The sequence below is a fragment of the Montipora foliosa genome, chromosome 2 (genome assembly GCF_036669935.1).
Source record: "Montipora foliosa isolate CH-2021 chromosome 2, ASM3666993v2, whole genome shotgun sequence".
In the NCBI taxonomy this organism is placed as follows: Eukaryota; Metazoa; Cnidaria; class Anthozoa; order Scleractinia; family Acroporidae; genus Montipora; species Montipora foliosa.
Genome location: NC_090870.1, coordinates 34,393,911 through 34,411,410, shown reverse-complemented (window position 1 = coordinate 34,411,410; position 17,500 = coordinate 34,393,911). Strand labels below are relative to the sequence as shown.

At 39.9% G+C, this 17,500-nt stretch overlaps 1 pseudogene; it reads right to left on the bottom strand.

Moving 5' to 3' along the window:
• Positions 1–16,298: 16,298 nt before the first annotated feature.
• LOC137992928 (uncharacterized) overlaps positions 16,299–17,500 on the bottom strand; it is a 3,924-nt pseudogene continuing 2,722 nt past the window's right edge.

The window sequence follows — 17,500 nt, the reverse complement described above, 5'->3', positions numbered from 1 at the left end:
CCAAGGACTGAATTACAGTGTTTGTCAGAGCAATACATAGTACAATTATGAAAATAGAAATAGAAATAGATAGCAAGAACGAATACAATTGATATAATTGGATTTATTACGTTGACGTTATTACGTTGACGCAGCAGTCGCATATTTCACACTAACGAAATTACCGAAACGGTTAGTTTTCGTTACCAAAGTGGCATTAGGTTTAGGTCTTAGATTGTAATGAGAGGACTGGCTAATTATGCGTTTATGTATAAGCGGATGAAGCGGATTTCCGGGGAGATTTTCAGTACAAACTTTGTGCATGCTGTTGTTCTACACTCCTGAAGGGTAGGAATACCAGCCCTGGTTAACGCGTTCACATAAGAAATAAGGGGGAATATAATCGCTAAAGCGCGCCTCTGAATCCTCTCCAGATCTTGTGACAAATATTTGGGAAGGTTTGCGAAAACGACACAGGCGTACTCCAAAATAGAGCGCACGAGAGAGCAATAGATGCTAACAAGGTCTCCTTGTTGAACACCACGTTTCTTAAGTTGCCTGATTGCGTAGAGGCGTCTGTTAGCTTTCTTCACTACGTACTCGCAGTGAGCAGCCCATTAGAAGTCATTTAGAGATATACACACCGAGTAGCTTAAATGATGTCTCTTCCTCGATATAGGTGCCACCGGTGACAATGGGTTGGAGCTCACAGCTATTATATTGAAGAAAGTTAACACGCATCTCTTTACATTTTACTGGATTAAGCTGCATGTTGTTGTTACTAGCAAATTCTTGAACATCCGAGACGATGTGGCGCATTATTGATTGTGAATTCCTGGGTATTACTCCCATTATTGTAAGATCGTCAACAAACTTTGCTCTCAGGCTCCAATTGTTAACAAGCTCATTCACCATCACTGCAAAAAGCATGGGAGCTAGTTTTGTGCCTTGAGAGATGCCCCCATTGAGAGTTTTAGGCGGAGATGCAAACGAGCTAATTTGGACAAACTGTGATCTATCTAGTAGGAAAGCAGCGACCCACCTTATTAAACTAGGGTGCAGGTCGAAACGAGGTAACTTTGATAATAGTATCTTGTGGTCAATCAAGTCAAAACCCTTTCTGAAGTAGGCAAAAAAGAACCGGATAGTACAATTGCCTCTTTCTAGTGCTTCAAGGGCTAGGTGGAGCAGAAAAACTAGGGCTTGATCTGTAGATCGCCCGGCGGCTGCAAATTGTTTACTATCTAGTTTAGGAAGTAGTTTCGGCAGTATTCTTTCTATTACACCTTGAGTTCTTTTCCTGCATCCCAGCATCCATAGAAAAGTTTTAGTATACACATAATTCTCCATGGCTTTGGTTTATCACTAAGCTTTCTTCTTGAAAAAAGTGTTTCATATACAGAATTAAAAATGCGGATGAAAAGAACTGACAACATTAGATATATGTATTAGTAGTAGTAGTAGTAGTAGTAGTAGTAGTAGTAGTAGTAGTAGTAGTAGTAGTAGTAGTAGTAGTAGAAACTTTATTAAGAGTGTCAAAAGCCATTTAGCCAGGGAAAAGAAATCCCTTACCAATAAGGGAAAAATTTACAAGCTAAAAACTATATACAATAATAGGTAAAATATCAACAGTTATCTAGTTTCAGGATTAATAGAACAAATATACAGAAATCAAAATGAACAGAGGCTACAGCCTGCGCAGCCATCATCTAAAAAGTTCACTTATATTAAGTTGGCGTATCTTGCCTTCGAACGACATTAGGGTTGTAACGTCCCTGGTACTATTGGGTAGTTTTATCCATAGCCTAGGCCCAAGATATCTAATAGAGTGCTTGCCGTAGGTGACTGTCTCATACCTGGGTATAGAGAAATCTGCTTGCCTCACATTGTAATTACTATTTGGTTCTTTAAAGATGTATTTATATAAGCAGGGCACAGTTTATGCTTTACTTTATACATAAGGATGCACAGATCCTGTAAGCGTCTGTTTAGTAGAGTAGGCAGATCTGCCTTCTCTGATAACTGTTCATAACTAGAATTATTGTCCTTGAAAACCACCCTAAGTCCTCTTTCTGGTAATCTTTCAAGCTTCTGAGTGTCGCTCGCTTTGCAGAAATGCCACACAAGGTGACAGTACGTGAGAAATGGTAATATCGCGCTTTTGAATAATATTAACTTAGATTTCATAGGAATTAAATTGCGTAGTCTCATTAGAACACCAATTCTCTGGCTGGCTTTTTTGCAGATAGAGATAATATGCTCAGAGAAATTTAGCTAAGAATCTAACACTACTCCTAGAAGTGTGATGTTATCTTTAGTTAAGATTTCGGCATCGTTCACGCAAATATTACTGTCATTTTGAGTGAAGCCCAAGTTCAAAACTTGGTACTTTTTGAGGTTTCCCGCCAATAAGTTAGAATCATACCACGTTGTAGCCAAGTTGGCACTATCCTTTAACTGGAAAGTCACAGCTGCCTGGTCTGCTCCTACGTGGTAAATTTGATGGTCGTCCGCATACATAGACAAGTTCGCTGTTAGGCAGTAGGATAGGTCATTGTGGAAAACATTCCATAACAACGGGCCAAGCGCGGAACCCTGAGGACAGCCACGACTCACGTAACGGCTTGTTCAAGCTTGCCCAATTACAGACATAGCTGAGTTCGCTTTCCAGCAATGTTCGATATTCACCACACAGAGCTCTCGGGGGACGATAAATACCAACAATTACCATGTTGTCCATATCTGTTTCGACTTCGAAGGCAATTATCTCCAGTGTCTTAAAGGTCTTGTCAGGTTTCAGCTCTGTCCTAACTAGCGATTGAGATATTAAAGCCATAATTCCACCACCGCCCTTCTTCCTGTCATTTCGGAAGAGCTCGCGTCGATCTTGGTCTCACTTATGAATATTATGTGGGCGTTGATTTTCTTGATTACTTCGGTCAGTTCTTCAAATTTATTTTGAATGCTGTTAATGTACAGGTTATTGTGATGTTTCCTGAAGAGTTTTCTAAGTGATCATTATCAGTAGTAATTTCTATGACGTCTCTGTGAAGAGACTGCTCGAGGGCCGTGTTTTGAGCTGTTTTCCCTTGATAATCCTCGGCTGAATTTAGTGTATCACCTTCAGAAACTTCTTCGAAGAAGGAGTCCGTCAGTGGCGGTAGAGTACAGGCTGGACAAGTCCATTCAATATCAGGCAGATTTAAGTAGTACTGGAAAATAGTCCGAGACATATTGAGGCATTTAGCGTGTGACCAGTTTCCACATGTAACACACAAGATGGCGTCCTGGTTGTTTCTGACTGCTTTGTGACATTCACTGCATGGGTATTTCAACATCGACATCTTCCCTTTCGGGCCAGGATTCGTGGCCACATCCCCGCACAGAAGCACATCCCTTTCCAGATTGAAGCTGCTTATTCCTTTGACCGTGTGTAGAACCCTCCGTAAAGTAAATCGTTTGGCACGAGATTTAAATCTTCTGTAGTTTGTCGAAATTGAGACGAATTCGGGTGCTACAAACGTCTTTGAACCACTTGTAGCCTGGTAAGACCCTATAACGTCGCCACCTATACTCTCTTAGATTAAAACCGATGTTCCGAACAAGAGTATTAGAATTTGTAGCGAGCTCGCCCAGGTCGGTCCGGCCGCCATGACAGTCAGTACAGCACTGACAGTCAGTATCTTAAAGTGCCCATAACCTAATTTTTCTCACTTAGTCATCTGAATCTACACATATCTCATAGACGTTTCGCGAAAAAAAAATAGCGATTTTCCCAAAACGCGATTTGAAAATGAAATTAGAAAACGTTCAAATTTTCCGCCATTTTGGCTCACCATTCGCCTTAGTCTTCTATGGATTCTTCCCGGTCACAATACTGCTGTGACGTAGATTAAGGAACACGTGACTTCAAGTGAAAAAGGAATAGCGATGTAAACAGTATAGTAATGAATAATTCCCTTGAAAATGCCTAAAAGATGCGTAACCACTCGATGTAACAACACAGCTGATCCTAAAAAAAGAATAAGTATACGTAGGAATCCTTCGACTCGCAAAACGCAATACCTCAAAAAAGAAGGAAAAAAGGCTGCAGATTTTGTCTTGGTAAAAAGAAGCCCGGTAAAACTAGATTCACTTTAAAGAGTATGACTTTCAGTATTGTATGGACAGCAAAACGAAAAGATCGTTGAAGGCGGATGAGATTCGCTTACAGGAACAGACATAAGTGTTGACTTTAATTCCCTCGCGAGACCTTCCTTATCCTCTTGTTCTTTTCTGTATAATTTTGTAGCCATTCCTCGTCTGCTAATGGTTGTTCCACCTAGGGTTCCGTGTAGTTCTGGGTTTCAGTGCTAGCGCTGGCTGACTCGTCGAGACCGGCAACTACTCGCCTCAAATTCCTTTTTTTAAATCGCCAGTTTATTCACTTCCAGATTCAGAGGCACTTTCCTTGATGATAAATATAGGCATGATTGATTTTTTTGTTGACTGAAAAATACCAAAAACGATCGCTGAGCGATACCTTGGCGTTGATTAGTAAGAAAAGATAAGACCCACGCCAACAAGCATTTCTTAATCTACGTCACAGCGAGCCCGTGAGGTCCTGACCAGCGGAAGGGGTGAACCAAATAAAAGTAGAATTGAAAAAATCGTAGAAAATTCGCCTCTGGCTGGAATTGAAAAATTCTTTCGCCAAAGTTCATTTTTTAATATGGACTTTCAAATAGGAAAATAAAACATTTTAGGTTATGGGCACTTTAAGTGTTCATTTATGCTGTACCGGCAATCCAGGTTGTACACCAGTTAAAGTTTGTTGAATTCCGATAACTGTACAAGACCTGCTCGCTTTGTGAAGAATAATTATTTCTCCTTGAGTTCAGAACTGATTACCGTCGGGGACTTTTATTCGCTAGACCGGTTGTCACCTATGTTCTTTTTTCAAAAAAAACCCTAACGAAAATTATTTGACATCGGATTCCCATATAAACACTACAAATTGTTTATTGTTTACGCTTTGCCTACCCGTCAAAATGACGGTCAAAACCGTGATAAGGCCTATTGGAGCAGTAACTGGTCATCCGTTAAAACCTTATTTCACTCGTACTGAATGCCCGCCTGAATGATTGATTGAGCGTTCAGGGCTCGAAATAACGGCCGGTCATACATATTAGTCATACATATTAGTCATATATTTGTTCAAAACTAGACGCTCCATAAAGCCTACACTGGGTTGCCTGTGGTACGTGTTACACAAAAAAGGAAGGCACTGAATTGGGTGGTATTGAACTGCAGCGTTCCAGTTAATTTTTTAAAGTGGGGGATCATTAAAACCATTTGAGGGGTCACCCACATGTCGCGCCAGCAGAGGCCCTTTGGCTCACACGTTCACACGTTAATTATTTTGTAATGTCCTGTCCCATTTCGAGGTCTTTTAGTTTTTTAAGCTTTGGTAATAAATTCAGTTTAAAGATAACAAAACACGGTCTTGAATAAAATTCACTCGTTTCTTCTTTAAATAAATAGTCTGCAAAAACTAACTGCAAATGACTCTAACGGACGTTTTCCAGCATGTCTTGCGGTTGCACTAAGCAAACGTATATTGCAAACACTAAGAAAGGACTGAAGGTATTGTTTCCGCTTCATAATTCCTCTTTTTGTTAGTCTAATCTGATGCCATCAGAAAAGCCAAGCCAAAAGACAGATGAAGAAAAAAATAACATACTTTTTATACATAACTCTGAATCGAATTCTCATCGAAAGATTAATGACAATCGATCTTAAAAACACGAAAATTTCTGCAGTCTCTGACTTTTATGAATAAACGGAAAGGTCATGATGTTTTGTCAAAGGGAAGAAATTGATCACGTGCTAGGCAACCATAAAGGTGCACGTGATCACCTTCTGTCAACTGAATGAACTACGGGAAACAGAGGCAGCCCAAGCTCGGTGTACGATTTATAGACTTTGTATGGGAAAATATACTTACCAAGCTTATAAATGTCGTAAGTTGTCATTTCCCCTCTAACAACTACCGACATCGCATCGCAAAAATTCGTAAGCCACAAACCCGTCTAAAATGGACAGTTTGTCCTCCGATTGCACAGAAAAGACGAGGACAACTGTACGTAGAGTTAAATGAAGTTTATTTCTACATTTACAGCTTATTTTAGCATTTATAAGCTCAAAGTACTTTTTAGCCAAGAAACGTCCGTCTTTGGTTTTCTAATTTTGTTTAAATATTTAACTGAATATTTACATTTTATCTGTCGGGTTCCTGAGAAGCGTATCTATTTTGACTTCAGGGTGAACTACTTACACAACCACGAGGTTGAGCGGCCATTTAATTGAAAATCTAAACCTATATGAGATAAAAAACAGACTTGCGAATTATCGCAAATCACAATGCTGACAAGCACAAAAGCGGAAGAAATGGTTAAATAATTATGAAGTTTGTTACTATCAGAATGTTTTTGGGTTAGAGTACAAAGTAAAGAATATATTGTCACGCAAATGATGTAATTTCATGACACTCAAAATTCGCAAAAAGCGTGACTTTCATGTAAACAATCGTCGCACTAGCAAGTCGTAGCAATAAACTGGATTAACAAGATAGTTAAAGAAATATTGTTGGCTTCCCAAATAAACTTCATTTTACCCTACGATGACAAAATCATTTGTCAGAGAGAAAAAAATCCTGTCTCCCCGCGTATCACATTTCAACGCACGTATGCTAATTTCTTAACTCATTTTCATCGCGAATCCCGCGAAATTTTTCTTCTTTCAAATATTAACAAAAATATTATTTCTCGTCAAGCGTTGCATCTTTTGTGTTCAAATAACCGCTAAAAATGAAGATTTTTTTACGATCTATCCGTAGATATTTTTTCATAATGTAATATTCTCTGTCAAAATTTACACAACAATCCAAAAATAGCAACACACGCAACAAATTTAGTCGCATTTACCTCTTCGTCGATTCTCATGCTTAACACAGGAATTTTTCGTTATTGTGAAAAAGCTTTCTAAATTCCTTAGCACTGAATCATCCTTTCAAGTGTCAGAGAAATTGACCGGTCCGCGAATATTTTACGAGTTTTTTTCAATGGGATGTCAAAAGGCCAAGTGGATGTTATGCATAATTGGGCGGTCAAATTTTGCGTGTGATCCATTATAAAAACTTTTTCACAAAATGTTCCCGAATCGTTAAGTATCACCATAGAGGACAAGAACATCATTCTAAAAGCTTATTCTACGCAGAAAGTAGGTTCTGGAGGTAATTTTGAGAGTGGAAATCAAAGTTAGGGCAGACGGCAAATACAAAGAAAGACGCTAACCTCATTTTGACACGAAAATGCTTTACTATTGTCATAAAAACTATCCAGTTAAGCTCGCATATTACAAAACTTGATGAATTTATAAAGGCCACCTTTTCAAGCGAAAACGTTTTTTGAAAAAAAAAACAACATACTTGCTATTAGAGTCATTACGTGCGTGAAGAGAAGAAACTCAATCGTGTCAAATTGTAACAAAATAAATTTCATGCTCAAACCGTTTCCATGAAGAACCTTTTCCTTGAATAATGAAGCACAAAATAGACGACAAGCTTTCTTTCAAAAAATTCTTGGCTGTCACATTCCCAATTATTTTTTAACCTGAGGAGTGTGCAGAGTTGAGTACAAATAAAATTATACAAAAGCCAGACAACAGAGATCGCAGATCCACTTAAGGTGTTCGATTCGTTCTCTCGTCGCTTTTAAGATTCCAGATATTAATTTTTCACCGCCTGTCTTGTTTATCCAATTGACGTTCCATTCTTGAGCTCCATAAGGGTATATTTTGTTTAAAGATACACTAAAACGCCATTCGCGTTACAATGACTTTCGGCGCCATTGCAGGTTAATAATTGAATGTTCTCCTGTGTGCACCACCGAAATCTACGCATTACCCCAACCCCCTCAAACCTAACAAATACGTACAGAAGACTCTATGCACAAAGACACCACTTAGCAGGGGAGTGACAGGCAAGACCTTTCATGACACGGAAAAAAAAAGAAAAAAGAAAACTAACAAAAAAACGCATTTTCCAACTGGATTGCCTATGGCAACCAAGTAAAAATGTTGTGAAACGCGTTTTACTTGCTAAAATCCCTTTGTACCTTCTAGAATAAGTGAAATATGCACTTGAATATCAGCAAGATCTGTCACTATATTATTTATATTTCACCTTGAGTTCTTTTCCTGCATCCAAGCATCCATAAAGAAGTTCTAGTATACACAAATGCAAAAATGCAAAAATGGCCGCTAACAAATTATTCTTTTGTCTTTGTGTTAATTAGCCTAACTAGCCTCGTTTTACAGCCCAAATTCTTTCAATTTTACGCGTGTTACCGAGGCTAGTTAGGCTAATTAACACAAAGACAAAATAATATTTTTTGGCGGCCATTTTTGCATTCGGTCAATAAAATGTTGTATGTCATAGTCTTAGTAAAGTGACCAGCAAGTTGATATGAAGAAAAACACTTGTGATCATTAAGTTTTCTATATCCATTTATTGTGAATACAGTTGTTGACCATTTCCTGATATCTTATACTACCAAAGGACTAATAAATTGAATTATATTTTAGTTCTATACTTGCAAAAATTTAAAAAGCTTGGAGCTTGATATTAAAAAGGAATACTCTTTGGTGTGTCACTCTTAACATCGCTTTGTTCCCTGGGCCTGGTCTAATTTCCTGTGAATACAGGAATAGTCTGATTCTTTGGAAATGAAAATAGAGAAGTGGGAACGCACTTTGCTTGTACGTGATAAGATCATTCTTACAGAGTGAGAGAAGTGGACAATGTTTACTGAGATTGCAGCTTGTGTAAGTAAAACTTGGGAACCATAGACGTTGCTATGCCCTTAGACAGTGGCTATTTATTTTAGTTCCCTAGATTCTGATTAGGGATTTAAAGATGTGCTGAAACTCAAAACCTTAACCAGCTATCTAGATCTAGTTCCCTGAAACTAACACCATGTAAACTAAGTAATTTTCAAATGGGAGGTGCTCCATACAATACACGATACCAAGAAAAAGACTTTCGATGGTATGCATGGACGAATACACGTGATAACCTTTTCTAAAACTTTTGACCGTGGTAAAATTACCAACTCTATTTTCTGGCTGTTTAGTCTGACAATAATTTGGCCAAAGCTGCTGTTTTTGGCCCGTCGTTGACGCTCGTTCACGTTCATTCCAACAAACTTAAAACCAAAAAAAAGGCATGCTACCGTAAACTTTGGGTGTGACATTTATTTTCATAATGGAGCTGAAATTCTTGATATTAAACACATTTCAAACAAGAACGCCCAACAGAGCAGAAGAGATTGCAAAAGCCGCTTTCTCGATTGATTTTTCTTCTTTAAGAACGTTTGTATTTCCATATCTTGCCTTTCTTGGCAACGTCGAGTAATGGACTTAAGAAGTTATAATTCCGCCATGTTTATTTTGTTCGTATACTCCCGCGCTTAAAGTTTATTTGGCGCCGAGTTTCCTCGTCTCCAGGATAGAACCCAGTCTTTTTCAGAAATGTTTTTTTCTGTTAGGTCGTCTACTTTTATGCGTCCCGTTTTCCAGACGGCTTTAACGTCTCAGACGTTAAATGCGTCTCGACGACTTTAACGTCTCTAGCATAAAAACGGCCATTGAAGCGATCTTTCATGCTGTAGCTGCGGCAAATATACTGGAGACGCTCACTCCCAGGATCTACGCTCTTCTCTTCACCACATACAGCCTGGCCTCTAACTCCATGTCTTTCCTTGAACTTATCTAGAAAGCCATTACTTGACTTGAAGTTCTCATTCCCCAGCTGTTCTGCAAAATAGTGGGCTTTTTCTTGCAAGAGTGGTCCACTAACTGGGATATTCATGGCTCGAACCTTGCGGAACCATTCAGAGAGTGCTTTGTCCAGATCTGGAAAAGTCGACTGTTTCATCTTCTTTCGTTTTTCTTTGTACAATCCTCCTTCAAAGGCACTAGCAATGTCGTCCTTCTTCTTCATAATGGTCGAGATAGTAGACTGTGGCAAAGGCGGGTCAAAATGTTTAGCCACAACAGCGTGTTTCTCCCCATTCTTAATTGCTGTGACCAGTTTATATTTCTCTTCCAAGGTCAGAACTCGTCTCTTCTTTGTGTCTTGTTTCTTGGACTCCGTCGACTGTGATGTAGAAGCAGTAGAACTGGAAACCGCCCCGCTTTCTTGTGCTGCACTCTCTAGGCTTGCCATAGGAACATTAGTTACCGCACTCAACGACAAGAACCGAATTCAACGGGGATGGTAAAAGCACATGGCTTTTTACATCACAAAATAGCCTAATGCAGTGTACGTGCTGGAATTTAACTTAGTCAGTTAAAAGTGATGAAATCTCACGCCTTGTTCGATTGCGTAAGGTGTGTGACCCGCATACACCGTTCACAGGAACTGATTGAAGATCTGTGTGGCCTTTGTACAGTCATTGTTTACGGCTGTAAAACGTTAGCGTTACTGCGAAGTGATTCATTTACTTTATAGTTTTTAAAAGATACATCAATGGACGCAACAACTTATTCCTTTCGAACTTGTATTCGAGGCTACCATGTGTATAACATGGGGGGGTAGTGGGGGGGGGGGGTCCTACGCACGGTTCACGGACATTAAAAAATAGAAATAACGTATCACGGTGATGAAAATTACATGTTCAAGTTTCACGGAAATTTACGAAGTAAAAGGACAGCGCATGCTTGAAATTTTTCAGAATGTTTTCTGTTATCATTTTAATACTAGACTCGATGTTCTGCTTTTTGAGCCTCTCAAACAGACAAGGAACAGAAGTTAGGTAACCTTATGAAAACTAGTACTGACGGATAATATTCAATGTCCTTTGACCTTCCCCTGTCTTATTCACTTATTCGATAGGTCTAAGGGAAACTTACAACAACTTTGACGTGACTTTGAAAGTTCTTCCGCTACGAGTGGTAACTGCACGAAGAAAAGTCATTTCATCCTCGTTGTCCTCTAAGTTTACCACCTGTTCTTCACTTTCAGACTCCGTGTCATATTCTGATTCTTGTTCAGAATCCTCCGTATCACTACTACCCTCTGCTAACAATTCTGACCGAACCTCTTCAGGTTCCTTCTCCACAGCAGAAGCTTCCGGTCTGGTCTGCGGGAACGTCACTTTCTCATGTTCTGGAACAGAAGTGGCATACATGTTTAATGGCAGTGTGCCTGCTTTAAACATCGTCGTTTCTTTACGCACAGTGCGTTGTCTGGCGGCTTTGCAATAGTTTGCAGCCCGCTCCCTCATCAATACTTGCTCGCTGTTGTTAAGCTTTCTCATGGGCTTAAGGTGCCTCATTCTTGAGAGAGCATTCAGTGGTAAAATTTGAGGAATAAGAGGGTAGTACGACTTCTCGTGGGTGTAGTAAAAAGCCGCCCATCGTACAACTCTCTTGATGCTCTCGTAGACAGTATTCGCCAGATTGCGAGCATACTGTAAGGATGTAGGAAACTGGTTCTTAAAATGCCCATTGCGCGGAGGTTTTCCACTTGGACAGTGAGGCAGCTGTGAAGATCTACTTCGTAACTCGTGTTCAGCTCTTTCAACAACTCTTTGAGATCTTGAAGTCCTTTTAGTATCATACTAACTGATGACTGTGTTTGACTTGAAATAGTCCCCTTCGCTCCCATAGGTTTGGGTGGTCTGTCAAAGAGGGACATCACTTCATCTGTTGATCTCTTTAATTAAGTAGGCATCCACGGCTTTTAAGAGCTCTATAGCTTCGTCCAAAGGCGACTTTTGCACCGCCTGATGTTTCTGGTGAACAGAGAATGCCCTGTACAGCATCCCTAAATGTTTTAGGAATTCCGCAGCGCCTGGTAATTAATTTGACACAGCCCGTTTGCGCGTCAGTTACAAATATGTTCTTGTCTAGCTCAACGCAGATGCTCATAGGTTGAGAAAACGAGGCATCTTTAGCTCTTCCATTGCAACTTCCTTCGTTCCCGTTGCCAGCAATAATTATAACAACTGTTTAGCCAAGCAAGATTTAGCAGGTTCTTATATGTGGGTTACAGCTAAATTGTAATTTTACTGCATTGTTGAGTTCACATACTAAAAATGTACTTTTCTTTTCAAGGACTTTTAAGAAATGTACTATTTTTTCACTTTTGAATGCAACTTTGTCGTTGTTTAACACAAGAGCACCCAAGAGCATCCTAACTTACTTAATTTGTGAACAATGAAAGGGTTCATATTTCACCATTGTTTTGTACTTTCGTTTTTGCAGCAAACTCACTTGTGGGTGGAAAAACTATAGCGTTGCAATTGTCAAAATTACACACTGTCCCGTGTTTAAGTATACCGGCGTTCCGTCTTTAAGTATTCCGGCGTTCCGTGTTTAAGTATTCCACCGTTCCGTGTTTAAGCATTCCGCCGTTCTGCCTTTCCACCGTTCCAGCATTTAGGCATTCCGTGTTTAAGTACCAGCCGAAAGATTTCTTCATCGTCGGGAGGATTGAAGAACCACGCCAGAACACATCGGCAATCATTAAAGGCCAGCCATTAAAAGCACTACAAACTCATCCTTGAGAACCAATCTTTCTTAATAAATCCCCGTTAATAAAACCGCATATATACTTAAAACTGGCCGAGCAAAAATAAACATTCGTGAAATTCAAACAGGAACCGTTCAAATGGGCTGTCACAGCGTTTTGTGTTCCCTCGAACAATTGGCACTAGTACTGTGTGTTCCCACTTCCCTACCCATAGAACATGTCATGTCACAGGTCATTGTTTTACCAGTACAGAAAGTACCCTAAACATGCATAAAAGCTAACCTTAGGCCTAAGTAGGCCTAAAAAAACGTTTTTAGGCCAAAAGGTTAGCTTTTACGGATGTTTAGGATACTTTCTGTATTCATATTCTGCTATTTCTGATATTTATCGTTATGGCGTGATTACTTTCCTTTAATTTCATATTTCTTTTTGTTTTGTTGTATCCTGAAGTCGGCCATTGTGAAGGGAACACGTAGCACTAGTGCCCAGGAGCAGGGAGCAGGTAACACGGGGGAACACAAAACGTTGTGACAGCGCCGTTCAGCCAACACGATCTCTTCCTCAAATGAAGGGTTATCCTTCATTGTCAGTTTGCTCCAAATGAAGTATAATCCTCCACTTAGATTACTCCGTCCCAGGACTTGTGGTAGCAAATAAAAAGAATAAAGTAAAAGCAGCCCCTGGACAGTATTTGAACCCGGAGCACCCACTTTGAAAGAACTGTTTTTATCCACTTAACCACTAAAGATCAACTGACTAGAAAATGTGCTGATTATTTACCAAAACTAATTAGTATATATTTAACAATTATTCCATGAGCGCGCGTTGGATATGAGATGGTAAATAGCCAACAAGCGGCGCAGCGCCGAGTTGCCTATAATTAGTTTCATATCCAACAAAGCGCGAATGGAATAATTGTTTTATTAAATTCTTTAAACTCCAAAAGCTTGAAAGTACGAAAAAGCGCAAAAAGGGAGAAAATCCTAGCGGAATCGAAAATGCAATTGCGGATGCGATGTTGTGTAATACCGAGGGGTCAGACAGACGCAGGCTCATCACGAAAACATTTCTTACGTTTTCGCGTACTTCTAAGCTGCGAAATTGATCCAAACTTTCCACAAAAACATTTTTTTAAAAATAAATAAATAAATAAATAAATAAATAAATAAATAAATAACTTTATTTAACGAGGGTAAAGACATTGATTACTGGTCACCCAGTAGTTTTCATAATGGCCCTCCTTTGCTTTATACCAGGAGAAATTTCGCTTTCTGGCGTAAAAATGTTTAGTTTAGCAACGCTATGCGCAATCATTTACCATATCAGGTCAAACTAAGGTATAGGAGCTGATAACCGAGATTGAGTGAACCAAGCAGAGCACGTATATATAATCATTGCTGAATAATGGCAAGTCTGAAGCTTGATTTTAAAATGGTTAGCTTTCTCTTGAAGTTTGGTAACCGACAGTTTTCACTGTGTAAGCTTGCTCCTTAGCGGGTGTTAATACATGTTTACAGCGGCACTTTTGGAAGAAAAAATGACATCCTCGTGGTTGGTGTTATGGTGTTTAATTGTCAATTTCTTCCAAGTAAAGTATTATCGTTCATTTTGGACAATGAAAGCTTCATAGGGATCATGGGAAATGAACATATTTCTTTTAAAAGCCGAACCCCAATGTCTGGACGCGCAGGACTCGAACCTGGGAACGTGTGATTATTAACCCGTTCACTTAACCACTAGACTACCACATCACTAACTAGGTGCATTCTCGTCACCCGAGGCTCTGAAATTCTATCCAGGAGAACATGGGCCGTAGGGTTCTAACAGCCAACCACTGGCTATTTGAACCTTACGGCCCTGCTAACTCCTCGTCATAACATTAATGCACCAATCAGTCACCAATTCTTCACCAAAATTCAATTCGAAGACACTTTTCTTCTCTCCCTCTGTCATGCCCAAAAGAGAAGAGCTCGGGGGTCGAGATTGCAACCCGGTGTGGGCAATACATCACGCATGTGCGCAACCATTTTACCCGGTCAGTTGGCAGCCATGGACCGCTGTTTCGGCTCTGTTGGGGCTCATTAGAATGGCATAGCCAAAAAACATGACATGTGTCATTTCGCTTCAGGTTGAGTAACGTCTCTGATAGGTATGGCCCGCTCTCGATTAGCTCTGACATCTTCGCGTGGTATGTCTCAGTATCCAGGACTACGCTGGCACGGGCCTTGTCCGACGGGAGAACCATGGCTCTTTCAGACCATTTAGGACGGCTTGTTGTTCCTTTGTTATGTTTGGCTTCGGTGGTCTAGCCTCCTGAAGGACGCTAGACCAAGAACGTGAAGAGCACAAGTTTCGAGAACTCCAGGCTTCTGTTCCTCAAGCTGAATCAAGCCTTGTTGATAAACCTAACTGGGTTATTAACTTGTCATCCAGGTCCCTTAGCGAAGCCGAGGGGTCCCTTTTGAAGAAAGGTGTGAACTTCGCGTTGACTCCTACTAATAATATCCCAGCCACTGAGAGAAAGGCCGAGGTCGAGTCCGGTCCCATACAAAGCCTCTGAGTCAACCTTAGTGCGTATCTTTCTCTATTTTTCCTTTGTGCGTGTCTTAGAAAAAACTTAACTCAAGGATATAGTGCAGAAACTTGGCTCTGAACATTTTAAAATGCAAATGGGTCATTGGAACTGATAAGTGATTTGAGGCAATTTTAATGGTCAATTGAGCCGGTTGAGTCATTTAAGGCCGTCAGTCAGCCAGTCAGTCAGCAAGTTAGTCAACCACTCTGTCAACTAGTCAGTCAACAGGTCAGTCAATCAGTCAGTCAGGAAGTTAATCAATCAGTCAGTCAGTCAGCCAGTCAGTCAACCATTCAATCAGGTCACCAGGCAGTATATACAATACGCATAAATATTTGTTAAGAGGCTTAAAATCGTGGCCCTCACAATATTTTTCTCACCTTGCATTACACGTTTTACACTTGTGCATCTTTCCATCCTCTCGGTCCTTTCATACCCTGAGGTCCAACATCTGCTTTTGACCCTTGTGAACCAGTATCTCCTTTCACTCGTTGTGCTCCACTATTTCCCTGTGGTTCAGTAGCAACAGTATTGCCTTTCACTCCTTGATGCCCAATATTTCCTCTTGTGGTCCACTTGTAAACATTGTAGTCCAATATCTCCTTTACCACCTTTCACCCCTTGTGGTCCAACGTCACCTTTTACACCTTGGTCTCCCTTATCGCCTTATCACCTCTTATTCCCTGAACCCCTTGTGGTCCTTGTAGTCCAGGCCTGGGTTGCTCGAAGCATGGTTAGAGTTAACCAGCATTTAAATTAATACCATGGAAACCTATAGGTTTTGATACCTCTTAACCAACGGATAGCGCCAACCAGGCTTCGAGCAACCGGCCCCAGTATCACCTTGATCACCTCAGTTTCCTTTCACTCCAGGCAAACCTGGCGTTGCTGGGGGTCCTTGTTCACCAAATTTGCTGTTCAAATGATTATCACTATTTTACCAACCCACATACTAAAAGATTACTTAAAATATCTCATTTTGAATCTGTCATTGAACAATATATCATTATGCGAGAAAACCTTGATAATGTCGTAAAATGATTTATTCTTGTTGCTCTCATTGATCAAGTACAGACAATAGTAACCACATAATACACTCATCAAGTCTTGGAACTGTGAGCTGTGACAAACATAATTGATATTAAATCTGTTAGATAGCATAATGATTTCCTCAGGACAGTTAAAACCAAAGCTATCACAGTGTTTCGCTACGACACAAAATTAGCAAGTAACGTTCTTTTTATTCTATTATCATGACGTAATAGTAATTAATTAGATCATTTACATGTGCTTCCTGCTACTAGTCGAGGAATTTGAGAGACACCAACGGCTTTCGAACCTTCCCCTTCCTCTAGCACTGGCCTGTACATCGGACGACCAAAATAGTCACATAAACATGTACATTTGTGTTTGAAACCTTGGTGATTTAAGCGGCTAGCAGTACAAAAAGTACTCTTTCAAATTATCTTTCATATTCATTGCGACCCAATGTATGCCTGCACCAACCTTATCATTCACATTGATCACATAATAGCCCCTTTTCATCTTCTCCTTCAATATCTCATCTCTTGATAGCACCCTTATTAAAGTTCTTCAATTTCATGCATTTAATCCAGTTCAATATGTCGAAGTAAAACGGCACCGTGAATAGGGACTCCATTGAACGGGTTGTTTCTTCCCAGCAGCAACCCTTTTCCCTTCTTTGACTGGGTCCTTTTTTTCTTTTACTGGCCTTTGTACCTCCTCCAACAGTTGCATCTCTCCAACTGCCAATAAATAGAGGTGGTCTGTAAGGCATCATTTGGTTGTACATACAAATCTGTAGTCCACCACCATCAGATGGCAATATCACAGGTAGCTCTGAATCTGCTCTACAGAATTTTTTTAAACATTGCAGAGAGTTTCATCTTAGCCTGCTGATCACTTTTGTGCAGTAAAAAATTGGGGTCACCGAGTTCATTTTTCAGATATGAGCAACTAAAGCCAAAATATGGGGTGTTTTTGCAAGGCTTTCCTGTTACCATGGTAACTTGTTACGTCACAAAAATGACTACATCTTGGTCAGCAGTAATTGATGTTCCACAAGGTACCATAACATTGGTGTTATGTGATAGAGTGTTATAGTGTCAATCCTTTTAATAACAAGGTCTCTTGAAAGCGTTGAAACTGGTTTTGACCACCTTACATTAGGATTTTTCACCCTTTAATTAAAGGGGCTAGGTCACGCAATTTTAGGCAATTTCAGCATTGATCAAATGGTCATAGAATTAACTGAAATAACAAAATAACGGCTCAAAACTATAGAAGAACTCAAACAAAACACAGGAAAGCTAACAAGGGACAAGGATTGACAAAACTGGGGAGGATTT